Below are 26559 nucleotides of genomic sequence, written 5' to 3' on the forward strand. Positions count from 1 at the left end.
GGTGTTGGTGTCAGTGCCTGCGGGGTTGCTGAGTGGGAGGTGGGGAGACTAGACCCGGGGCTGGAGAACATGTGAAAAAAAGTCAGGGGAACTCAAAGAAGAATTCTGAGCAATTGGGGTGACAGGAATGGCAGTAAGCATAGGAAAGTGGCAAGAACCCCTCTCCCCACCCAGCCTCCCTAGAAGAGCAGAACGGAAGATGGAACCGGCTATGAAAAGTCAAGTCTTGTCAGGAATTTGATGTCAACGCAGGCAAGAGGAATGGGAAGATGATCCTCCCTGGGGTTTCCGAATTAATCCAAAATGGATGGAAGCATGATTGCCAAGCCCCAATGCCAACCGCAGTGAAGCCTTGTCCCCTCTGCATGGTGCCCACTAAGCACCCACCAAAGGGCCCAGCCTCTCCAAGTCTCCGAGGCTAATCCAGACCCCCAGCAGAAGGGTTTTCAGGGGCTCCCTGGTGGCATAATGGATTCGGAGTTGGACTGCTAACCAAAAGGTCAACAGTTTGAAACCATCAGCCACTCCAGGGGTGAAAGATAAGGTTCTGCTCCCCTAAGGAGTTAGTCTCAGAAACCCCCAGGGACAGTTTGACTCTGTTCTGTAGGATCGCTATGAGTCAGAAGGCACTGAATGGTTTGTTTTATGAGAGCCTGAAACACAGGCGAGCTAGCTTTCTGCTAACCTGACAAAGCAAGTCAATCTCTAGGAGACTGAGAATCTTGTCCAGGGCCACAGAGAGTTCTGGGCTGAGCTGACACCTAAACCTGCGTTCACCTGTTTCTGTTGCTACAGTTCTGCAGAGTAGCCTGGTTCATAGCTGGCTAAGGAGATGTACCAATCAACCCTGCCAAGGAAGACATCAAAGTAGCAGGTGGCTCACGAATATGTGAACCCAACTAGAGACAGGCAGGGAAATCCCAGCAAGCCCAGAGAACTAATATTTGCCTCAAAAGAGAATAAGCTTGCTCCTGCACCCAAGTCGATGCCAAACCCCAGCCTCTAATTCCTCATCTCCTGCACTTTCTTCGGTTAGCTGCCCCACAGATGAGGCCATGCTGGGCCATCAGGGCATAGCCCATGACATTGCTGCAAGCATATCTCAATGACTCAAGAGTTCCTCTCCACAGCCTCTCTCCCTCTTGACCCACCCCAATACAGAGCCCTGCTGCAATAAGCAGGGGACACCATGACGAGACGCTGAAGCACCTGCTGACGAAGATCACAGACTACCTGCTTCAGTATGGACTGCAACTGAGATGCTAAGAAAACAAAAATTCTCACAACTGCACCAATACATAACATCATGATAAACAGATCAGAGATGGAAAGTGTCATGGATTTCACCTTGCTTAGCCCTTCATCAATACTCACAAAAGCAGCAGTCACGAAATCAAAGGGCACAAGGCACTGGCAACGCTGCTGCACAGACCTCTTTAACGAGTCGAAGAGCAAGGACGTCCCTTTGAGGACTAAGGTGCGCCCGCCCCGAACCACAATGTGTCCAACTGCCTCTCCTGCATGTGAGAGCTGGGCAGTGAATGAGGAAGAGTGAAGAACCATGCATCTGAATTACAGTGCTGGTGAAGGCTATTCTAAGTACCGTGGTCTTCTAAAACACACACAAATAAATCTGTCTTGGAGAGAGAGTAGCCAGGATGTTTCTCAGAGGAAAGGATGGTGAGACTTTGCCTCACATATTTTGGATATATTATCAAGAGAGACCAGTTCTTAAAAAAAGAGATCATGCTTGGTAAGGTGGAAAGGAAGCAAAAACAAGGAAGACCCGCAACAAGTGAACTGACACAGTGGTTTTAACAATGGGCTCGAACATGACAATGGTGAGGATGATGTCAGACGGGGCAGTGTTTTGTTGGTTGTATTCAAGGTGGCTGGCTATAGTCGGAATCAACAAGACAGCGCTTAACAACAAATGCCAATACAAGAGCCAAACCCCGGTCCTAGCATGAATGCTCTCCCTCCTGTGACTCCCAAATCATCCCTCCCCAAAGCATTATATCTACCTGCTTCCAAATTGTGCACTGAGGGCTGCTCTTCCTCCTTAGCTCACCTCCAGAGATCACCTCTAAGGGTCTTGGGCCTCTGGGGGCTTTACTGCTTGCCGCAGCTTCCAGCAGCAAACACTTGCTCAGTTCCTTATCTGCTGGCCTGGTCAGGGCAGGGCACATTAGCTATGCTATGAACAAGTCAGCCTTTGCCCTGCAGGTATTTAGATGTAAGCAGGGGAAAGAATGGGAATGAGACTGTTAAGAAGGAAAAAGAACTCCAAACTCATTGCCATTCAGTCAAGTCCGACTCATAGTGACCCTGTAGGACAGAGGGGGTCTGTCCCTTTGGGTTTCTGAGACTTTAAATCTGTTCTAGGACTAGATCCACCGGTGGGTAACCACTGACCATGGGGTTAGCAGCTCTACCCGTAGCCCACTGTGCCACCAGGGCCCCTTGAGATTGAGATGGGCCCCCTCGTGAATAAGACAATGCCAAAGCAGCGAGCAGGCACAGCATGAACAGCTGCACGGAGTAAAGGTGGCAGGGATTTCATCCACTGGAGAAGGGCCTGGCGAAGTGCTCAGAGAACGCCATGAATGATCAGTAAAACCAACACTGAAAAATAATGGCGGTCAATACAGACTGTGCTTCCCATGTACGGGGGGACCACAGTAGGTAAGCCCTTGGCTGCTAACCCAGAAGTGAGCAGCTCGAATCCACCAATTGCTCTGTGGGAGAAAGAGGTAGCATCTGCTTCTTCTATAAGCTGTACCATCTTGGAAACCACATGGGGCGGTTCTCGCCTATCGTGTAAGGTTGCTTTTAGTCCAAATGGGCTGGACAGCAAGAGGTACTAAGTGTTAAGCTCTGTGCCAAATGCTTCATCTGCTGTATTAGAAGCACATTTACTCACTAGCTAATAACTCCCTAGTAGAGAAGAGGTTGTAAGCACTGCTGAAGGCCAATGGAGCCAATGACTTCATTGCCAAATCTAACTGCAAATTGAAGGTACACATGCAAGGGCTGTACATGTCCCTCTCTGGATGCTGAGTTCAGGGAACTCTGTTATCTCAGTAAATGGGGACACTTTGAAACTAAGGCTGAAATGGAATTTTACAGATTTGAGCCTCTGAATATTTGGAACAGAAGTATATATCTTGCAAAGACTTATTACCACCCCCCAGGGCCCTTTGAAGACTATATTCATTCCTGAACTCTCTGTAATCTGTAGAGGGAGATTTGGAGTCCTGGAGACATGGAGGGAGGGCGACAGAGAGAACAAGAACACATGAGTGCAGTGATGGCTTGGTGGTGGGATTCTCAGGTTCGATTCCCAGCTAATGCACCTGATGCACAGCCACCCCCATCCCTCAGGGAGTAACAGCCTGTGATAGGTAAGTTTATTGTGCCAACCTGGCCAATAGGAACATGGGGGATTAATAAGGTCGCAGTTTGACTAGAGGGCAAAGAGATAAATGGCTTGGCAAGCCCCGCCTTTCTTTTGCTCTATGGTTATTAGACCAGCGTGTGGTTGCCTTAGCTAGTTCTCTGCCTTAACGTGTGAGCTACACTACCCGTGGGACACCTAACCTGCGTATCATGTCGCTAGAACTTGTGGCTCCTTCAAGACCTGCTTCTCCACGGTGCAGGTGTATACATCGCTTGAGCTTGGGACGGTCAAATCCTGGCATCTGGCTGGCTGCTGGTGACCTGCCCTGCTGTTTGCTGCCTGTGGCTAGACTACCTGCATTCCTGTACAGAAGACTCAGATATCTGCTCCCTTGATCTTGGATCTAGCAGCCCCCATGAGTTGAAGAACTTACAGTATATTAACTGTTCCATGGAAGTGAGTTGAACTGAGTTCCGTGTACTGCTGTGTGGACTCATTAACTGTTCTATTTCTTCGTGCTGTATATAGCTATGTCTACATATAATCCTAAGTGGCCTGGTTTTGTTTCTCTAGAGAACTCAAACACACAGCCCAATATCCTCACTGAAGAGCAGGGAGATGCTGAGGCTCAGGGAAAGCTGAGAGCACTAAGGGACAAAGTGATCTCGCCCTTAAAAGATACAGCATACGCAGGTCTGGGCTCTTATGTGCAAATTGGTTCATTACTCTAGAAAAGTCACACGTCTACCTGGGGTAGACCAGATGTGGGCAGCTGCAATTACCAGAAGAGCCAGCCCCTGGTTCTTGCCCTAAGTCCTGAATAGAAACAGGGGAAGCAGTTCAGCCTGGCCTTAGAGAAGAAGCCAGGTCTTGGAATCAGAGGCCTGGATTCCAGTACCAATTCTAGGCCTCCTGCTTCACTTCTACAGCCATGATGACCATGCTTCACATTCTTGAATAAATGCCTCACAACAGCAGAGATCAGATATGCCTGGTATGGCCAGACCACTGGGACTCCAGTCAGCCCCTAGAACAGTTGCTGCCACCGAGTAGCAGGATTTCAAGTGACAGATGCACGGCTTGGAGAACATCTGGCTTAAGCATCCGCCTCTAGGAGCTACACTTAGCCTGTTCTGCTAGGTACCAGCCAGTGCCAGATGGTTGGTCCAGCTGCCTTCCCCAAGGCTATCCTGTACCCCATCAGAGTCCTCACCCCTGCAGTCCTGTCTGATCCCTCCTGACTCTGTCCCAAGAGAACGGCTCAGGTCGCCCGGCTAGCGATGGCAGAGCAAGGGAAAGCTGTGCCAGGAAAAGGCCAACCGGGACTCTTCAGTTCATAAATTCGTTGCTGGGAAGAAACTGACCAAATCTACAAAGACATGAACAACTGGTGGACGTGAAGGGCATTAGAAATGGGAGGGGCCTGAAGAAACCAATAACAAGCTACCTGGTCTGGGGGTAGAGAGTCAGGGGCACCAGAGGGGCTACAAGTGCAGGATACAGGAGAAACAGGATCCTGCAGCGTTGGTGTGCGTGAAGGGAATAGACTAGCTATATTCCAGGTGGAGGCAGGCTCTGGACAGCTTTCCTAACACATTGTGAGCCCTTAGCTTTTAAGTTGGTTTCAAAACTGTAAATGTGAGTTCTTTAACATCTCAAGTCTGCAAAGAACCTGAATAGGCCCAACTTAGCATGAGAGTTCACAGCTCAGGCCAGACTGTCAAAAATAAAACTCGACTTGGGAAAGAAGAAAAAAACTCGCTGGAGAGTATTAGTTTGAGAGACTAGACTTTTTATGATTATGAAAGCAGCATGCTGTGATTGGAAACCGCAGAGGAGAGGAGCATAAAAACCACTCTAAATTCTGGAGAGTTGACCACATGGGAGCATTTCCTCCCTTCTAGGCCCAAGAGTGGGACAAAACTGAGAGTACACAGAGAATGCAATCCTGATTCCTGTCTTTGCCCAGCAAAGCGAATTTGAAAAATTTCCCACGGAATCCAAAACAGGAAGTTTACCTTTAGTGAATAAACACACAGTGAAATGAATAAAAAGAATTCTTTACAAAACTAAGGCAAATGAACCTGATGACCCCACTGAGACCTCACTCTCCTACCAAAAGACAAAGGAAAAAGGAAGCAAAAAAATCTTTATTGCTAAAAGAGGAAATACCCGTAAGACAGTAACAGCGAGCTTATTTTGTATCCCATTACGGACGTTACATTTTCAACAAATATGTATTGCTTTCAAAAAGGCACATAGTTTCTCAAATCAATCATGTAGTTTCACAACTGCATCTTACTTTTATTTTAAATGAACACTTTACATGCCGGGCTTTGATGCCCAAAAGGAAGTCACAGATCCAGTTTGTTGCATGTGTGGCCTAAACAGCAGAGTAAGCACATGGCCTTGCCCGGGCACAATGATGTGTCCAGGACTACTGCTTCCTGGTGTCTGCCTGCATCTTCCTTGGGTGCTTGGTTTGCATGTAAGCTCAGGCAGCAAAGACCAGAAGAACCTTTCTGCCTAGGAGACAAGACTACCTGAGACAAGCTCTTCTTAGTAACCATGTTTTTATGTTTTTTGGGTTTTTTCCCCCACCTCTGGTAATATTTCACACATCATGCAAGCAATATGCCCAGGCTATGCACTGAGCTGGGGATTGGAATGAAGTTGCAGCTTGCAGAATACTTGCCCATCCACTATCCTAAGCGTGGGAAGTACGGCAGGCAATCATTGTTATCCCCGAAGTCTAGGTCAGTGGTTCTCAACCTTCCTAATGCTGTGACCCTTTAATACAGTTCCTCGTGTTCTGGTGACCCTCCAACTATAAAATTGTTCGTTGCTACTTCATAACTGTAATTTTGCTACTGTTATGAATCGGGCAACCCGTGTGAAAGGGTTGTTCAATCCCCATAAGGATCGTGACCCACAGGTTGAGAACCACAGAAGCAAACATTTACTGGAATGCTCTGCCCAAAGCCATGGAAGGCAAACACAACGCTCAAACTTAGGTCTTCTGCTGACTCCTAATACAGTGCTCTTGTCACTGTTCTACTGACATGAAGACAAGTGAATTTCTAAAGGGCAGAAAGTTTGATGTCTTTTAAAGATGATTCCCACACTCTGCAACACCTGGGCTCTACCTAGCTGCTTAGACTCTGAGGAATGAGTTGACCTGCCCTCTAGGTGGCTCCACGTTCCCCGGGTTATGCATGCCTAGCCTGATTCTGATGTGGGCTCAGAAGTCCTCTCTTCAGCCTCTGCCTGCTCCCCACACGCTCACCACCACCACGGAGCAGCCCACTCCTGGCTCCCCTTCCCCCTCCCCTTCCCCTGGTGTCTAGTCTCCTCTTCACCTGGAAAGCCAGAGCTTGTGTTGCAGGCATGGTCTCCAAACTCGAGACAGCCCCCAGTCTCTCTTGCAGCTAAATGGAGACTAAGTTCTGACCAGAGGGAATAAAAAAACAAAGATAAATGCCATGTGCTATGCTTAGGTCTTGCCTTTAAAATGATGTGTGATCCACTGTCTCCCTCCACCCCCCACCCACCTCACACCCCCACCGAAGATGGTGAAACGGAAGCTTGTGAACCTTCAGCCTCCCACGTGGGAGCCACATGTTCCAGAGAGCAAGCCGGAACCGTTCACTGCTCTCAACTGTCTGCTCCTGTAAAGATGGACAGGCTCAGAATTCGACACCTGAGAGCAGTTCCACTCTACTATGGGGCCACTGAGTCAGGTCGACTCGATGGCAGTGGGTTTTTTTATATGGTCTCACTCGCGGCTTTTAGGGGGCCCTCTGGCACAGAAGCGTTCCCCATGTCCCAGCGAATACAAGATGAGTGGGCGACCAGCTCTACGCTCTTCTAGCAATAAACCCTCGGCCACCCAGTAAATAAACAGGATGCTCAGAGGTGGGTGGGAATGTGCACCATTCAGTTTTGTCTCAAGGAGAACTTGCCAAGGAAACAGGATGCGATAGGAGTCTGGGTGCCTGACCAGGGATCTGGTAGTCCGATTCCCTAAGGCACTAGGCACACTCCCTGCTTCACCCTCTGCTCGAGTCTTAGACGTGTATCACACAGGTGGTACTGATGTCCCTATCACACAAGGAAGGCGTGCCTCAATGAAACCAAACACAACAGCTGATCTCATGGCCTTTGTTTGGGTTCCATAATGGTATGCAGCAGCCCAGGGCCTTCATTCTGGAAATGCAGCAAATCAGAGTATCTAAGGATGTCTTCACTGGAGAAAGCAAAAAGAGAAGTGGGGGGAGGGGGGAGGACATTCAAGTGAGAAAGCAGTGTGCAAGGCCTGCCTCTGACCCGGCCTGGCCCTGGGACCCTGCGCCACTGCCGAGCCCCAGCCCTTCCTGCACGGGCTGCTTCGCAGTCCACAGAACCCAGCCCAGGCACACCTTCTTGCCGGGCTTTGCTATGGTGGCATTTGGAAAGGTCTTTTTCAGAAAGAGTGTGACTAGCATGGTTATGAAGCCCTTTTGAGAAGACTACAAATTAACTCAGCCGCTCTGGGGTGGGGGAGAAGGGGAAAATGGACCCAGAGCGATTTCTTCCGCTGTCCTCTTTTCTCTCTTTACAATTCCCTCGCATGCATTAGCAGGCAAGTGGCGAGCTTTTCTGCTGCCACCCCCATTGGCATCCATTTGCTCCCCAGCCACAGGGACATGGGCAGGAGCATCAGATGTCAGTCACAGGCTGTGAAGAGAGAGCGGTAGTGAGCCAGGGCCAGTGTGAGGCTGCAGAGCTACCAACCGAAGGCACTTCCAAGGATCAGACGAGCTATCAGGGCACCAGGGGCACCAGGAGAGGAAGGAACGTGTGGCAGGCAGGCATGCAGGCGAGAGACAGACTGGCTTGAGTTTCCAACAGGAGCTTTCTACCAACTGCATGAGATCAATCTGGTACCCGAGTGTCAGTGGCCTCAACCATAAAATGGTGCCCACTTCGCGGGGCTACTGTGAGGATCCAATGAGAAACTTCATGAGCTCTCAGAACAGTTCTTGGTAAACAGCAAATGCTCAAAGGTAAGTGTCCGTATAGCAGTCAGTAGACAGATCACGAATTAGCAACGAGAAGACTTGGCAGACCTGGCCTTCACATCATGGCTATGCTCCCAGCCCGGTGGCTTGGTACTGCCTGGAGAGCGTCAGGCTCACTCGTTCGTGCTCCAGCTGATCAGGGTTCTTCTAGGTTTCTGCCTAATGCCCAAGGCAAGGGAGACACACGACTGCCCAGCTGGCTGGGTCCTGGGGCTTTTTTTTTTTTTCTGGTTCATGGCCAGTGTCAGATGATACAGTAAGGAAGGTAAGCTTGACCTTCTTAGCCTGTAGTGAAAAGTTTCACATTCTTTCACTACATCAAAGCTTCTGCTTCTAGGTCTGGTTGGCAACCCCACAGCACCTTCCTACCAAGTCAGGCACCTTTTCTCATGTATAGTCCCTGACAGGGCCGGGGTACCCAGTGCTCACTCACTGCTAGAGAACAGTTTCATGTTTGCATGGTGAAAAACATGAAAGTCATTCACTACAGAATTAAAAGCAAGCATGAATAAGCCTATGCTGACCTTGCTTAGGCAATCTTTCCTTTCACAGCTGCCCATCACTGTCCTCAGATGTGTCCAGAGAGGACACTGTGCTTGTCCAAGCCTGGTAACCATGTCCAAGCCTGGTAACCCCTGCTTTTAAAGCGCGTCAGTGGTAAAGAACAGGTTGACAAGAAATTAGGAAATTAGGGCATGGAAATTAGGAGAAGAAGAAACTGGGAAAGTCACTTCCCCCCCCCTCTGCCTGGGGTTCCCCTGGTCCTGAGATGAACTAAAGCCTTACACCCAGCAGAGTGTGGCCTGTCAGCACCCACATGATGGACAGCGCCACGTCCATAGCCATGCCCTGGAGGTGGGGGGGACGTACTCTGGTGCCCTCCCAGCCCTAGCCCAGTAAAGTCCGGCCACCTTCCCAGTTAAATCCCAGGAGGCAGCTTCCTCTTTCAAAAACGTCCTCTTCCTCTCTCACTCCAGCATCAGAGAGAGCCACACTGTTAAGGGCCTGGAGAGGACTGCGGTACCTGTTCTCCGGAGGACTCGGCCTTAGGGTGTGATACCAAGTGAGCTGGCAGAGACTACCTAGGGATTACGTGGCCTAGAATTCAGGGTACCTGACTACTAATCCAGTGCTCTTTCCAGAAAATGGGGGCCTTTACTTTTAAACACCAGCCTCCGATGGGGTTGCTTTCCTTTGGGAAATCTTAACCAAGGTACCTCAGTCATGGTACAATGCAGACGTACACATCCAAGGCATTCCCATAGGCAGATGCTCCCTCCACTCCAGAAACCTAGCGGAAGGGACTGAAAATGGCCACCCTGATTAACATAATGGGCAATTAATTTCTAGTTCTGGCTCCTCTTCCTCTGCCTGAATTCATCTGGTAGGTTGCTTCCTATCTGGTCCTCCATTGCTCCAATCCAACTGGAATATTATCACTTGATTCATGATGTAGGAGAATTGCTTCTTAACACTAGCACAATGATCATAAGCATCATAAAAGACTTTTGGTGGCTCTCCACTGACTTCCAGTCTCCCTGGGTCACTAGGTAAACTTTTACTTGCTGGCCAACATTGCCCACTTCTAGTGTACCACTCCAAAACCTCCAAGTTCAAGCCCACTGCCATCAAGTCAATGCCAATTCATAGGGGCTCTATAGGGCAGGGAAGAACTGCCCCGGTGGGTTTCTGAGAATGTAACTGTTAACCCCCCAGGTAGGCCTAAATCTTGCACCTGGAAGGTGCCAGGAGACGAGTCTTGTAGCCATGAGTTTCCATCGCCTTATGTTTAGCCTTGGACCCACCACTTAACTATGTAGCTTTTGATAGATTACAGGCTCGCTCTGTACCTTACTGTCCTGTCTCTAAAGTGATGATAATAATAGTACCTTCTTCACTGGCTTCTTCTGAGAGTTCACTGAGAGGAGAGATGGAAAATGTACAGAGCACTGTGAGAATTCACTGTTGTTGTTGGTCAGGTACCTCTGAGCCAATCTCAACTCACAGCGTCCCCACGTGACAGTGCAGGGCTGACCCCACAGGGTTTTCCAGGCTATGATCTTCAAGGCAGCAGACAGCCACATCGACCTCCTGCGGAGCCACTCTGTAGCTTTGAAGCAGTCTCGGGTCTTAACCATTCGGCCACCACTCTCCTCAAGAAATCAAGAGATGTTAGCAAGTGTTATCTGAAATGACATGTTTTAGTAATCTTCCAAATTTGATTTCCCACCACTGTGCAAGAAATTCTAGGCAAGTGTATACCCCTGAATGCAAAGTGCCATTGCTACTTTTGAGCTCTTAATTACATTATGTGCTTGCCCCCACCCCATCCTCCCCTCCCACTGAAATGCTTGTTGTGCCTCTGTCCATCGTCAATGCCTATCCACTCTTAAACCCATCCTCTTCTACAATGCCTCCTCCCTTCACGACCGTCCACAAAGACAGTGCCAGTCTCCTGTCATTCCTGAAGCACTTACACACAGTCTAGACCGCTCCACCGGCATCTTATGTGCCCTTGGATATCTTCTACCTTAGGTCTCCATAGACAGTACGTGAACATGAAGGGCCCTTGGCCACATGGTGTTTCTCTTCTTCCTCTGGGCCTAGCTTGGTGCCATCCTAGAGATTAGTTGGCTAAGTAAATAAATGTATACTATTATGCCCAGAGAACTAGGCAACCAGCTTCTTTTAATTGATGTTGCTACTGATTTGCTGCACTTTGGACCCAATTAAAGATAACAGCGGGATGAACCAGGGCAAGGACAACCATGGCCTACTTTAACTCTGTATCATCAATAAAAGATGCTGATACTTGGCCAACCTGCATAGTAAGAAAAACAAAGATAGGTCAAGCGGAAATGGTAGGCTTCACTCCAAAGTACCTGGAAGAACTAGGCTCATAAGTCTATATTGTTAGAGAGAAAGAACTCCCCCAGCTGAAGCCACTCTTGTAACAACTGTTTGTTGAGTGATTACTTTGCGCAGACACTGTCTCTGATGCTGCGGACACAGCAGAGAACCAAAGAGACGGCATTTCTGTTTTCATTCCAGCACCTAAGGACCAACGAAGGTTAGGTATAGCCTCTCTTTACATCCAATGAAGTCCATAAGCAACAAGTCTTTGCACTAGCACCCGTTTCCATAGTCGGGTAACAACAGTAAGCAAGGAACACCTCACTGACAACTGACCGAGTGGCGGCAGGGCTAAAGGCAGTGCTGCTCCTAAGAGGGCTGTCCACCACCTCGCTCGTCCGCGGGTCAGACTGGCGGTCTGCAGGCTGCTATGATGTTGGAGGCTATGCCACAGTATTTCAAACACCAGCAGGGTCGTCCACGGTGGACACATTTCAGCAAAACTTCCAGACTAAAACAAGGAGCACTGGCCACGCTGTGGGCTTCAGGGTGGGCTGATAACTATGAGGTCAGCAGTGCAAACGCACCAGTCTCTTAGTGGAGCCAGAGCTGACTGGCTTTGCATGCAAAGCTGTACAGTCTTGGAAGCCCTTCACAGGGTCCTGGGAGCTGCAACGGGCTTCATGATAGTGAGCAGTTCTAGACTACGAGACAAACAGAAAGGACTAGATACCAGGGCAGAATAAACCCTCAGGAACAATACTGGGAGTAGTGATACCATAAGGGTAGGGGGAAGGTGGGGCATAAAGGGGGAGAAAGGGGAACCGATCAAAAGGATCCACATATAACCCCCCTTCCCCACCGAAGGGGATGAACAACAAAAACATGGGTGAAAGGAGATAGCAGACAGTGTAAGATATGAAAACAATAATAATTTATAATTTATCAAGGGGTCATAAAGGTGGGAGGGGAGGGGAGGGAGGGAAAAAAGAGGAGCTAATACCAAGGGCTAAAATAGAAAGAAAATGTTTTGAAAATGATGACGGGAACATAGTACAAATATGCCTGATACAATCGATGTATGGATTGTTATGAGCTGTAAGAGCCCTAATAAAATGATTTATTTTTAAAAAAGAAAAGGGCTAACTATCTGCTTCTAAAATGTAGGCAATGAAAGCCTTACAGATCAAAACAGACTTTGTCCAATTTGCTAAACCTAAAAACGCACAAACTTACAGCAACTCTGTAGGCCAGAGTAGAACTAGCCCTTGAGGTTTCCCAAGCTGTGGATTCAAACTGCTGACCTTGGGAGGAGTATCCCAATGTGTACCTAATCCACTGTGCCAGCAGGCCAGATCAATAGCTATAGGAGGACGTCATGTTTGGTGTAGCAGAGAGCCAATGAGGGCGAGGGAGCCCCTGGGTGAAACAGATTAGCCCAACACCTGCACTGACGGATTTGGCCATGCCCAAACTCATGAGGCTGGCACAGAACCAGGCAAGGTTTCCGCCTGTGCTGTACAGGCCTCTGTGAGTCAAAGGCAGCTAGCTGTCTTTCTCCAGGCCTATCTAGTGGAGCTCAGCCTCATTCACCAAACCTCTGAAGTGGCATACATGGCCCAGGGCATCCTAGACAACACTCAGAGGTGGGCAAGGAGGAAGGGTATCGCAGGGGCTGCATACAGGAGCAGGTTGTTCCCACCACTGCAAAGCCTGGGGCTCCTTTCCCCTCAGGAGCAGAGCCTCTCCTGTCATCTCAAGCCTTCCATTTCATTGCTTTTCTTCCCGCAGGAGACTGAAAATAGCTTTGCAGTTAACATTTAGAACTGTTTTGATCCCACACTCTCCCTCAAAGTCATCCCGCTTCCTCAGGGCATCTCCTCGAGCATATTTCATGAGTACACAGACCAGAGGCACCACTCTCCCCCGAGAGTCCAAGAGAAAAACGGATTTACGTAATTATGCGGGAGGTAAATTGGCCAAGAACACAGGAACCTTATCTGGATCAAAAGTTCTAGGCCAAAATCCCTTTCAGCTCATCGAGAAAGATGGCAGCTCAGAATCAAGGTTCATCTTAAATGCATAACTGTTGAGCGCCAGACAAGGGAACTTTCTGAGTCCTTTGCTAGATGTGTGCCACTGACGTCTTAAAACAAAACAAAAAAGTGGCCACCTAGGGAAGGTTTGGATAATGAAACAGACGTGGTTTCTCTATTACATTGAGAACATAAAAAGGATTTTATAACCAAAAAGGACATGAGAAGTCACAGTTCAGTGAATGGTAACCTATTCCAAATTACTTAGCAAGTCAGCGGGAGTGAGGCGAACATCGGGGCCTGGCCTCTCCCACCTCCAGGTCATGTCTTTTCCCACTGGCCCCACCACGGTCACTTTCAGAACATAGCAACCACATTCTAAGGGTGCAAAGGTAAAAACCCTTGTCCTGAAATGTTCGGGTAATCTGGAAAACCAAGCAGGTAAACCGTCCCGTCAATGCTGGCAGTCAAGGACCGAGGGCGGCATGGGGTGGTGTCCAGCTTCAGAGAGAGGAAGGCCGATGCTGGGCTAGTTCCAAACCTATGGCCCACAGTTGGCACACAATGGCTTTTCAGGACTTGCCTGGGAACTAAACCATTTCATCGTTTTTTACTAAAGAAAAATAGGTTCCGAGGACTTCTGGCAAGATGGTACCCAGTTAAGCAGCTTGTATCTATCTAGAGCTTGGTGACAATCAGTAAATTCAGTGATTAGGAGACTGAGTGGGGGATTCAAGAAAGGGAGAGAGGGACCAGACCTCAATCTGGTGCACCAAACCTTGAGGGCAACATACAGGCATGAAGCAGTGAACTAACAGAGAGAGAGAACACATCCCGGCCCACCAAGCTTCAAGGATGACATTCCCACTCGGAGAAGCCAATTCACAGAGAGGACCATAAGGTTGGCCTCACCACAAAACACATTGTCCCCTTACTGACCCATAACACTACAGGGGGGCAGCACCAGAGACACAGTGTGGGAACTGTGCCCCATTTGACCACCCCCACACCAGGGCATAACACAACGGGAGAACAACAGAGCAGCAAGGGGAACAAAGCAACAAAGTCCGGAGGAATTCTGAAAATGGACTTCAGACTTGGGGGCAGGATTAGCACTACATCAGACCTGATCGGAACACATTCGTAAGGGTCAGCAGACAGACCTGGAACTATTCATTGATTTTTTTTGTTTGTCTGTTTGCTTGTTTTGTTTTGTTTTCATGTCTATCTATATAAGATAGGCAGGATAAACAATCCCGAGAAGAAAACATGGGACCGATGGTTCTGGGAAGACAGGGGACAGGAGGAGGTAGGGGTAAAAAAGAGGGGAGCCAACAAACCCAGGAAATAAAAGATCTAAAATCAATGGTGAGGAGAGCATAGTTCACCTGGTGGAGTTCAATCAAGTGCAATGTAGCTGAGAGGAAGGACAGAAAGCTGAATGAAGGTCAAATATGATAGCGGGACAGGAGAAAAGTAAAAGGAAATAGAGGAAAGACCTAGGAGGGAAAAGACATTTATAGGAGTATAAACATAGGCATGTACATATGTAAATATATTACTATATAATGATAGAAATATAGGTCTATGTACATATATTTATTGGTTACGTATTGAGGTAGCAGACCAGATGGACATTGGGCCTTTACTCAAGACCTCCTTCAATGCAAGAACACAAAGGCTTGAAGTTAAACAAGCAGCCATCTAGCAGGAAAGCAGCAACGCCCACATGGAAGAAGCACTCCAACACATGTAACCATGAGCGGGTATCAGGCATCAGAAGACCCAAAACAAACAACCATTTTGATGTGAACGAGGTGGGTTGGAATGGAGACCCAAAGCCCATCTGTCAGCAATTGGACATCCCCTCACAGAAGTGTCACAAGGAAGGGACGAGTCAGACAGGGTGCAGTATAGCACCGATGAAACACACACAACATTCCTCTAGTTCTTTAACTATCATGACCCCAATGCTCTTATAAACCGTGCTAGACCAGAGTATGTACCCTGGTACAGATAAGAGCTCTCAATCCCCAGAATCCAGAACCCTTCAAGACCAATAATGAGAGTACCCATGAGGGCGAGGGGAAGGGGGGGAGAAAGAAAGGGGGGACAGATCACAGTGAACAATGTACAACACACACACATACCCAACACCAGGAGGATGTGGAACAGAAATATAGGTGAAGGGTGACAGCAGAAGGTGTAAAATATGAAAATAAAAATAATTTCTAAATTATCAAGGGTTCACAATGGTGGGAGGGTAGGGGAAGGTTCAGAAACCAGCTAATATCAAGGGCTCAAGTAGAAAGAAAGTGTTTGGGAAATGATGATGGCAACATGTGTACAAATGCACTTGATACGATTGATGCATGGATGGTTCTACAACCTGTAAGAGCCCCCAATAAAATGAGTTATCAAAATTAAAAATGAAGAAACAAAAAGCAAACCCAAAAGAACACCCCCTAAAGGTAAAAAAAGAAAAATGTATCCCAAGTGTCCATCCGCCACCTGACAAAGGAACTTAAGGAATAAAACTTGTCACGATGGCAGCGCCCATGAAACAGAATCCTGTGATACACGCCATCGAAATGGCCGTCGTGGTGGGAGGCGTGGATTCCAACGGGGGGGGGGGGGGCGACCACGCAGGGCAGAACAGAAATTGCTCCTCCTCCGACTGACTGACTGCCTCTGCTCCCTGCCACAGCCAAACCACTGCCCAACGCTTAGCCCACTCACTGCCAGGGCCCTGGCTCGGAAACATCAAGCTGCTTCCAACTGGGGGGCCCTGTGTGTGACCCTTCTCCCTGGAGCCCTCCCCTCAGCTCTTCCTTCAGTGTCCCTCAGCTCAGAGCCCTCCCAGGTCACCGAACAAAGCAGCCGCCTTCCCACCATCCGCCACGGCTCTTGCTTGACTCCATCCCTCTGCCAACGCCAGCACTGGCAGGAGATAGCAGGTTTAATGGTCTGTGGTCCGCCCATCTGCTCCCAGGAGACCTTGTTTTTGTTCCCTGTTTCCTCGGGGCCTCCGACAGTGCTAGGCACGGGGTAGGCACCCAATAAGTGATGGTAAATGAATCGAGGCGCAGTGCCGGGGAGTGGGAAGTGGGGACATGGTGATGACTCATGAAATCGCTTGTTTCATGAGGAAACTAGCCATTCTAATTAAATACGATATGATAGTAGGCTAATTAAGAACTACTACAGCTCTGGGGCAAGGAGTCCTGTCGGTCTCGTGGTTACCCATTGGGTTATGACCCCCCAAGGTCCAAAGTTCAAAACCACCAGCTGTTCCCTGGGCTTTCTGCTCCGGTGAAGTTAGTCTCAGAGGCTCACAGGGCAGTTCTACCTGGTCCTACTGGGTTACTGCGACTCGGCATCGACTTGGGGGCAGTGAGTTAATTGCTCTGGCAGGGTAGTGGGTCGCATGTCGGGCTGCGGATGCCATGGTGGTTTAGGCGTGGCAGAGGGCTAAAAGCAGCTTCGGTCCTCTCAGACGGGGGAGAGAAGCACTAAGTGAGCATGGCGTGAAGATATGCTGCTTCCCCAGGAAGAAAGTGACCGGAGCATCTCACAGAGCGTCCGTCCGTTGTACCTGGTGGATCCTGGCCAACTTCCCACACATCTGACCCACGGAGCTCTCAGGAAGGACCACGGAGGCTCGGAAGGCCAGCACGGAGGGCAGGCGGGGCTCCACCCTTCCACTACGCATCCTCGCCCGTGGCTGCTAGCTTTACTCTCAGGGTTGGGTGGAAAGTGGTACCTCATTTCACTGTGCAGTATATATTTGAATGTTATATAACACATTTTTATGTAACAGGTTCTTGACATAAAAGCATGTTTCTCTTACTATCTAAATGTATTCAGGAGGTGGGGGGGGCGGCATTAAAAATATATACGTGCAGGCCAAGGCTGCAGAGTCTGTCTGTAGGAAGAGGAACTGAGGAGGGCAGAAGAAGGTGAGAGACAAGAAGATGTCTCCTCCCCAGCAGGGCGCTCTGTGGAGGGCTGAGCGGTGAGGACGGTCAGTTCTGTTGGTGCGTCCATCTCACAGGGGAAGTTTCTGGGGAGAAACCGCGGCCCAGCACTGCCACAGAAAGGCCAAAGGAGGCAAGAGGCAGAAATGCTCAACAGGCTGTGAGAAGACTGCTCAGACGCACGAATCTCTGCTTCTAGGGTCACATCCAAGGACAACTGGTAGCAAAGTATGCTCGGCTGCAAACCAGTAAGCTGGCGGGCCCAACCTTCCAGCGGCTCTGACAGCCACAAGGGTAACATCCAAGTGCATCCAGGGCCAAGAAGACTTTGACCTTGCTCCACATATGTGCTATTCAAGTTTTTTTTGTGCCAACATGGCTCCCACAGGAACATGTGGGCAAAGTTAAGCCTGTCAATCAAGTCACAGAGCCACTGAGATAAATGGTTCTGCCAGGAGGCCTCCTCCTTTTTCTCCCTGCTTCACTTTACTGTTGAGAAGCCACAGGGAGCCACACTGAGTCCTTGCAAGAGCCCTGAAGATGCTTTCGTTGCCACTGGATCCACAAGACGTCGCACCCACTGGGCCTGCGATCTTCTGCATTTTGCATCATTGTATGTGCTTCCTGAGTCTGAAGAGGGATTTAGGGACTAGTATCAGACTTATGAGCTAATACTGGACTTAAGGACTTGATCTGGACTGAGCTGGGTTGTTTTCTTAATATACAATTACTCTTTGATATAAAGCTCTTTCTTAAACATGAATGAGCGTCTCTGGATTTGTTTCTCTAGGCAACCCAGTCTAACACAAGGTGAGCACCACATTTGTTGGGATACCATTGACTGTGGGCCTCCCACCCACCTGACACAGAGCTGGACCCTTCACACACATGAGGTCATGTCCTCCCACGAGGCATCTAGGATGGGGGCTAGAGAGGAGACTGGGGAGTCCACCATCCCCCACCTGCTGCACACAAACCCAGCTCCACCCCATCTCAGCTCAGCAACCTTGGGCAGTTTACCAAACCACCTCCCTTGTAAAATATGGATCATAGTCAACTGGGCTCATGGTACTGTTGTGAGGATTAAGCAAGTTCATAAACACACAGGGACCCATATACTCATTGGCACATAGAAAGTACTTAATAAAAAGCTAGCTGCTGCTAGTACCGTTCTTTTGATTATTCCTGTTTTGTAGATGCGACAACTCAGATTCAGAGAAGCCAGGCGACTGGCCCAGGCCACACCTTTCAAACAGAAGTTGAAGGGATAAATGCATGTGAATATTTTAGTCAGGGGATCTGCAAAATCCAGTGGGGAGAACATCCATCCATCCATACTGAGTGGCCCAAATGGCTAAGTGCTGGACCATTAACCAAACGGTTGGTGGTTCAAAGCCACCCAGAACCATGCATCTCAAAGGACTAATGGGCCACATAAATCCCACCCTGCACAGTCCTGAGACCAGGATAAATAGATGGTTCCCAATCACCACTGCTGGCTGCTGTGAAGGGAGGTTCTGGATAGAGTGGGAGGAAAATGTGGAACAAAACACAAAGTCACAAAAGGAGGTCAGAAATAAACTGGAAGAACACAGAGACTATGGCCCTTAGATCCCCTTCAGACATGGAACAGGACTTACCCCCTCGGTTCATCTTTCAGACACTACAAGGTGAACAATAGACTCAGGGGGTGAGTAGATGCACACACATTAGAGGAATCAACCCTGAAAGACCCAAAGGGCAGCATTTGCCTGAGAATAAAGCTCAGAAAACAGACAGGGACAGGGAAGAAGGACAAATGGAAATGGAGCAAGCGAGAAGAGTGCTGTTACATTGGGAGGATCGTAATTTCTGTCTCAAAGCAAAATGTGTATGAATTGCTGAATGGAAAACCAATTTGCTCTATAAACTTGTACCCCAATCAATCAATCAGTCAATCAATCAATCAATCTCTCTCTCTCTCTCACACACACAATGCTTAAAATAGAATCAAAGATACATCAGAAGAAAGGTCTGGTGATCTATTTCCTTGAACACTCTCTGGGGGTGCAGTTCTACTACGTATACTTGAGGTTCCTGAGTCAGGATCAACTTGAAAGCAACGAACAACAACAGAGTATTAACCAGAATATTAACTTAGGCAGATCATCCATACCCTTGCTTGATAAACTTAAGTTTATTTAAAAGAACAGCATGTACTACAGTAAAAATCACTTTTCATCACATGCCAGCATTCAACATTCTCCTGAAGCCAAGATGACTAAAGCTTATCTAATCTCATCTCCCCTCCAAGTCAAGTCCACAACTCAAAACCCTCATTCCATCTAGCCCAGCCCACGGCCATGTCCCACTAGTGCCCCTGTTGCATGCCCGATCTCATCACCCCACCTCTCCACAGTGCATATTCCTCCTGCCTTCCATCCACTCAGCACCATCCCATCTCCTCCTCAAGATCTTTAACTATGATGCATACTGAGTAATTCTATCCTGAAGGCTCCTCATGCCTGTCATTTTGTAAAAAGCAAACCTGAGTGAGGAGGGGAGCTATGTCCCAGGATCATCCCAACACAACACAGAATGTGAGAGGGTTCAAGAGCTGGGGGGCACCATAGCCAACTGCAAACTCTCACGACCACTGAGTTGATGCTGACTCACAGTGACACTGTAAGACAGGGTAGAACTGTCCTTGTGGGTTTCTAAGACTGCAATAGTAGAAAACCCTGTCTTTCTCCCAGGGAACTGTTGGTTTCAAACTGCTGACCTTGTGCGTCATAGCCCAATGTGTAACAACCACCATACCAACAGAAGAGGAGGGAACTGCAAGAAATACAGAAAGATCGTGGCTTACAAGCTGCAAAGAGACTAGTGACATTTAGGACTGATAGTGGAATCCTAGAATTCTCAACATAAAGTTTTAAGAAGAAACGAAGAAGGGCAGTGGAAAAAGGAGCCAGTGGGCAAGTACTAAGGGCTAGAGAGGAGATGAGAGCGGCAGCCGAGAATGATCACAGTTCTTTGAGAGGCTGGCCTTTCGTGTAGCAGGTATAGACGCATGTACTACCTGGTGCACAGCAGGCTCACAACTGGCCCTGTCTTCCTCTTCCTCTTTGGTCCTACCTCTCTTCCATCAAGGCAATGTGTTTTGTTTGTCTTTCCCTCTCAGGTTGATGGGGAGGCTGAAGACAAAGGATCCTCCAATGGCAGGCTTTTGGCAGAGGTGAGAGGGAGTGGCTGCTGCTGCTGGCACTCAGGTAGGGCTTCCGGGTGCATGGGATTTTACCTGCTACCTCTTGCTGAGTTCTCCCACAGGCACGCACTCTCACAGGCGGGCACTGTCATTCCATCACAGAAGAGGAGCCGGTCCAAGGCCACCCAGTCCAAGCACGGGTTGGATGTTTGGGGTAAATCTGGGTCTTGTGATAAAGCAGCAATGAGGGAAGGGCTGAGAGATCATGCCAGTCTCTGGGAGCCCCTGGGAACCTTAGGGCCTGCAACAACAGTTCTTTTTGTTTTTACTTCCCCACGGCGCCTACCAAGGTGCCACCTAGAACCGCTGCCTGTAACTGGAACATCTGCAGAGGCGGCAACCGTTGCTTTCCTCCCCCCCCCCCCCCATGGAGGGGATGGATGATGGCGTCACAAAATGGAGGGAACTCGTAAAAGACAAGTCTTAACACCAACGGGAGAGACCATGCATTTTCTGTTTGCATATTCTTGCGAGGTTTTCTTCAAGAAGTCAAGCCTCTCTTCTGTGTTTGCGCACTTTTGGCATATCTTTGGTACATCCGTCGGGTCACTATGAGTCAGAGTGGACTTGCTGGCAGTGGTTTGGGAGTTCCAATGCACAGAAAGCATTGGAGCGAAGGGATAAATCAGCAAGCATGGTCACTTCCTTTTCCTTTCCCTACCCTGTGGCATGCAAAGCACTTCTGCAAATAGCAGACAAGCTCCTGAGTAGTCCTCTTTGGCTACATCCATCGAAATGGATCCTGTAAAACACCATCTGTTGATCTGTTTAGCTTTCCTGTGACTATAGGACATTTGCTCTGATGTTCTGGAAGTTCTAGCAAATAAATATCAATCTGAATGCAAGTACATTGGGTAGTAGTTAGTGACTCGTAGAGCTATGGAGCAGAAGAAAAAAATCCACAAAGAATGTTTGAGATCATCTACTTCAACCTGTCTTACTTTCTAACACGCAGAGAACCAGAGCGAATCAATATCTTGCCCCCAGGGCACAGCCACAGAAGCAAAGATTAATCAAGACTTCCATCTCCCAGCACTCTGGCTCGTGCCCTTCCACTATGCCTGCCCCTTCCCCCTCTGAAAATTCAGAAATTGGAATAAAGTACATTAAATTTATTGGTTGTTTGAGGGTTTTTATTATTGTCATTATTCACAGGCTACATCTAAAAATAAAAGCCAAAATGCCTCTCCAGCTCCAGCTTTAGGTGACTGAGACAATTTCAAACCGTGCCTAGCAAATTCCAAAGCCTCAGAAAGATGTTCCACACATGGTTCTAAAGGCTTGTTGATAAAGTGAAACTCAGTTAACAAAACATGAACTGAAAGATCAGATTTTGTATTTTTAAAAAACATGTTGGTACTTCCTCGATATGGAAATAAAATTTAACGGCAGCAATTTTCTTTCCTCCTCCCTCTCTCTTAGTCTCTGGAACACTGAGAGCAGCAGATTATTCAAAACTGTTGGGCAGCAGCAACGCTTATTTTAAGCTCATGATTCAACCGCTACATTAATTAAAAACTCCACAACCCAAATTGACAGACTTTGATATCAATGGGCCCAGCAAAGTTACAATAATAGTTGTCATATAAAAACAGATTAAGGGGGGGAATGACAGCAGATATCAGGATAACTGAGAGCAAGTATTGTGGGGCAATAAAGTGAAGCTAGTTGGCAGCATTTGTGGTTTGTTCTTTTGTATTAAAAAAAAAAAAAGTAGAAGGACCCGGGAAACAGATATTGCCAAGAAACACTTCTTCATAAATCGCAAATCTGATTTTTGGAGCCAGTGCGAGAGCACACTCGGCCAGTCGATTCCCCGCTGTGAGGGATCAATTTAAGAAGGGAGGTGGGGCTGAGGGTGCCTGAGTGCCAAAGCAACCAACCCTAGGAGACTTAAGGGAAGGGGAAGGGGATGGAGACTTAAGGGAAGGGGAAGGGGATGGGGCCTTAGGGTGAGGCACCGGAGCCAGGTTAACTCCCAAACACAAACTTGACAGCAGAAACGGATGTCCAGCGCAACCCTTCCGACCCGGCGCCTGCCGTCTGGCTCCCGCGTGAGTGCCCGGCAGCCGGCTCTAGTCCCCATCAGGGTAGCTGACCCGTGCCCCACCGTCAGGGCTGCATTGATTTCATTCTTCCGTTTCTCTCTCCCAGCAAGGGGAGCTCTTTAGGCTGTCAAGGCCAGCGTGGAAACCTCCCCTGACACCTGTCAAACCAGAAGCTTGAGCCGGCTCCCAATCATCCGCGGGACTCCGGGACTGGGACCAGCCCGCACCGGGGCGCCAACCAACATCCCCGCGCTGTCGGACACCTGTTCACTAACCCACCGGGGATCCTCCTCGGGACGCCCAGATTCCAGACGGCACAGACCAAAGTTATTGGGGCTGGGGTTACCGAGTACAGTGCAGCCCCGGGGCAAGCCACCAGACAGACGGGCAGACAGGCTCACGTCCCACCGAGACGCCCTCCCCACCCCCACTCAGCCCAGAGGGCTGCCGAGAGGGAAGTAGAGAAGGGAGGGCGGGTGCTGCATTGCTAACCCAACGCCCTTGGGGTGCAGTTGCCAAGGCTAGTCCCCGCGGGGGTCCTCGCGGCTCAGGGAGCTACATCCTTAGACCAGTCACTCAGCTGGGTCATTGCTGCCACAGGGAGGAGCTGTCCCTTTAAGAAACAGCTGGATGCCCCCTCCCCTAGTCAGGTAAAGATGCCTGGGCGGCGGTGGGTACGACCGAGGACACTCTCCCGGCCCCTTTAAGGGCGCCTGAGGCACCTCTGCCCGCCCTACCCAGCAGAGCCAACCCCCGCGGGGAAGGATGGGGGCGGACGGGCGCGGCGCCTTTAAGGGGCGCAGCCTACCCGCAACACGGGTGGGGGCAGGGAGCGGGCACGGTCCCTTTAAGGCCGGCAGCGAGCACGTCGGGCAGGGTTCCCCGGCAGCTGGCTGCGCCCCGGGCGGCGGCGGGGGCGCCGCGCCTGCCAGAATGGTAACGGCCCCCGACGGAGTGCCCGGGGCCGCGCGCTGGACGCAGCCACCCCGACACTCACCCTGGCTCGCTGGGAGCGCCTGCGCCCGCGCCCCCACTCGGATCCCGCGGCGGCAGCGACGGTGAGTCCGGCGCGGGTAAACAGGCACCTCCGTCCCTGACCTACTTTCTGCCTTCCCTAAATGTCGCACCACTAACCTACTTTCCGACCAATCCGCTCCCCGCCGGCCCAGGCCCGGCCCCCCGCCCACCAATCGCTGTGCCCAACCCCCCTTCCCCGCCCACCAATGGAGGAGCCGCGGGGCCCGGATACCTGCCTCTTCCCGCCAACCAATCGGAGCGTCCGAAGGGAGCCGGTCGCGGCGGTCGCCACCGACCAATCAGCGCGCGGCTGGGAGAACCGCCAGCCAGTTGGGTGGCAGTTACAGAAGCCGCTGGCCAATAGGGAAGCGGCGGGGGCCGGTTAACCTGCTACTTTCCCGCCACCAATCACTCCGCGCACTGGAACGCACGCCCCGAGGAGACGGCCAATCTGCGCGTCCTCCCCGGTTTCCTCGCCCCCGGCCTGTCCGGTTCCCCCTCAGGTCTCCCTCTGGCCGTGACCACTGCGGGTGCAGTCGCCGCACTCCTTGCGGTCGTCTGGGATGGCTCCTTAGCTCGGTCCCTTCCTTGCGTCTGGCTCCCGGTTCTTACCCGTCTTTCCCGAGTTCACCCCGGGCACTGAAAGCGCGTTTTTCCGCACCGCCACCTCCCCTCCTCCAGCTCCATCTAGGAAACCAATTCTGGGTACACAGCATGCCAGACCTTTCCTAAAACGCTCGGGTTTTCCAAAGTGCACACGAGAGGACGAAGACTTCGTACTTCCACCCGAGAACTCCTAGAGCTTGTGCCTTCCTCTGCGTTCGTCTTGACCTCCGAGCCGTCGTTCTCCTGGGAGCTGTCCTTGCCGTTCAAAGCTGAAAATTGATCCCGGGGGCAATTCGTTTGCATTTCGTTCCAGCACTCAGGTCTTGACCACCTACTGTGTAACAGATCGGTCCCAGTGGCCACGATTTCTGCAGCAAAAAGCAGAGAGCGCGACCGAACTAGCAAGGACAGAAAAGAATTCCACAATACGATGCGGCTGGGGTGCTGAGGGGACAGATGATCTTTGCATCTCAAGTACTTTGCAGAGGGCCTTTAGCACGCGACAGCACCTACACAAAAATAAATAAATAAATAATAATCCCCAACTTTTCCAATGAGTTAAACTCCCTCCCTCAAGCAAGGAAGGTGTCTTGTTTTTCTTAGCCATGAACCCCCTCCCATTTAACACCTAATAGAGCAATGGGGTGAAGGCATCTGGGCGCTTAGTAAACACTTGGGAAACACTGGGGAAATGTTGACTGGATGTATGCACGAGTGGAATTACATCAATTGACCTAATTCTGTGACTCAGACTACCTCTTATAATTCCACAATTCTATCCCTGGTAAATACCTTGAACACACATAAATTAAAACAAAACAAAAACACTGCTCTCAAGTTTGTCCCGACTCATAGAGGCCCTGTAGAACAGAGTAGAACTACCTGCCCTCTTTGGGTCCCTGAGGCTGTACATGTTTATGGGATAGAAATTCTCACCTTTCTCCCCATAAGGGGTATTAAAACTGCAGTTAGCAGCCCACTGCATAACCCACGATGCCAACCAGGGCTCTATGAACACAGAGGCTACATCTTAATTGTAAGCTCGTTAGCCCCTCCATCCTCAGCTCATTTCGGGTAGCAGAGTGATTGCCCAAAAGTGCTTATTGATGAATACTGACTGTTTTCAATGTCAATGTACTTTATTGGGAGTTTACTACTTCTGAGTTCACATGCAGGTGGAATCTTGCTTAGTGCCTTTGTCTCTGCCCCGTTTCTTGAGGCGACCACGGCGACCACGTTATGTACGTGAGACTTACATAAATGCACTTGACAATATATCGTGGATGAAGAACTAAGAGCTGGACCCTAGTATAATTGGATCAATAATGATTAAGTCACCATAACCTAAGAATCCTTGTTGACCTGGAGGAAGGGAGGAAGGAAACACCATTGATACATCCATTGTGTGCCAGGCATTGTGTCAAGGGCTTTCTCTGCATTTTCTCCCTGAATTCACAAAATCACTTTGCAAGGAAGGTTTGGTTGCCCCATCTTACAGGCGAAGAAACTGAAACCCAGAGCTTAAGAAGCTGGCTCAAGGGCACATGGTAGATGGAAGAGCTATCATTCAAATCCAGATGGTTTGCATCCAGTTTTCAGGCAGCACACAGCTTGGAGGAAAAGAGATATCATGAGATAGCATAAGATGAATCCAGTATTGGAGCAATGGGCTGGCTCTAACAGGAGCAAAAGCGAGGCCCTGCTCTGTAAGCCTAATTGTTGGTGGTACATGGGGTTCCAAAGTTTCTTCAAAAGATAATGTACATGCGCAAGTCTATTGGGTCTCAAGAAGCAGGTGACTTAATCTGAGTCCACAGAGGGTTTCGGCTGTCAAAATGAATGAGATGGCATCAAAAGAATTCTGCTAAATAAGGTAACGTGTATTAGAGCACCCAGTGCTTGTCAGCAGTGGTGTGGAGTTCAATCACCAATTAAGGTTTGGCAAAGGCAGACTTTCTACCTACACAAAGAAAGGAGCCAGGATGTAAATAGGGTCAAGAAAGATTGGCGGGAGCAGAAGGTTTTGCTTCAGGGGGGTACAAGGTAACTGTCTTCATGTATTTTAAGAGCTGTCAGTTAGAAAAAAGTATTAGACTTGTTCATTGGGCTTTTAAGGATGGGGAGGGAATCAATGATGTAAATGCCAAAATGAACCAACATGGAGGTTTGCAAGCAACTAGAGCCTCCTCCGCTCTGGTAAATTATGAGTGTCTTGTCACAGAAAGGGTCCAAACAAGAATTGGATGGCCATGTGGTAGAATAAGGGATGGTCCCAGGCTCCCTGAGATAATGTGGTTCTATTCTCATCCACTGGT

The 26559-nt window shown here is 49.4% G+C and overlaps 1 protein-coding gene across 5 annotated transcripts in view; it reads right to left on the reverse strand.

Moving 5' to 3' along the window:
• Window positions 1-23775, reverse strand: part of BMAL1 (basic helix-loop-helix ARNT like 1) — a 125252-nt gene extending 101477 nt beyond the window's left edge. For 4 of the 5 annotated variants that reach the window (XM_075546027.1, XM_075546025.1, XM_075546030.1 and 1 more), the window contains exon 1: window positions 23619-23775. The gene's annotated coding sequence lies outside the window, so the exon portion shown is untranslated. The remainder of the gene's footprint in view (window positions 1-23618) is intronic. The other variant, XM_075546026.1, reaches the window with a different exon arrangement.
• Between the last annotated feature and the right edge of the window lie 2784 nt (window positions 23776-26559).

Source organism: Tenrec ecaudatus, chromosome 4, assembly GCF_050624435.1.
Source record: "Tenrec ecaudatus isolate mTenEca1 chromosome 4, mTenEca1.hap1, whole genome shotgun sequence".
Classification (NCBI taxonomy): Eukaryota; Metazoa; Chordata; class Mammalia; order Afrosoricida; family Tenrecidae; genus Tenrec; species Tenrec ecaudatus.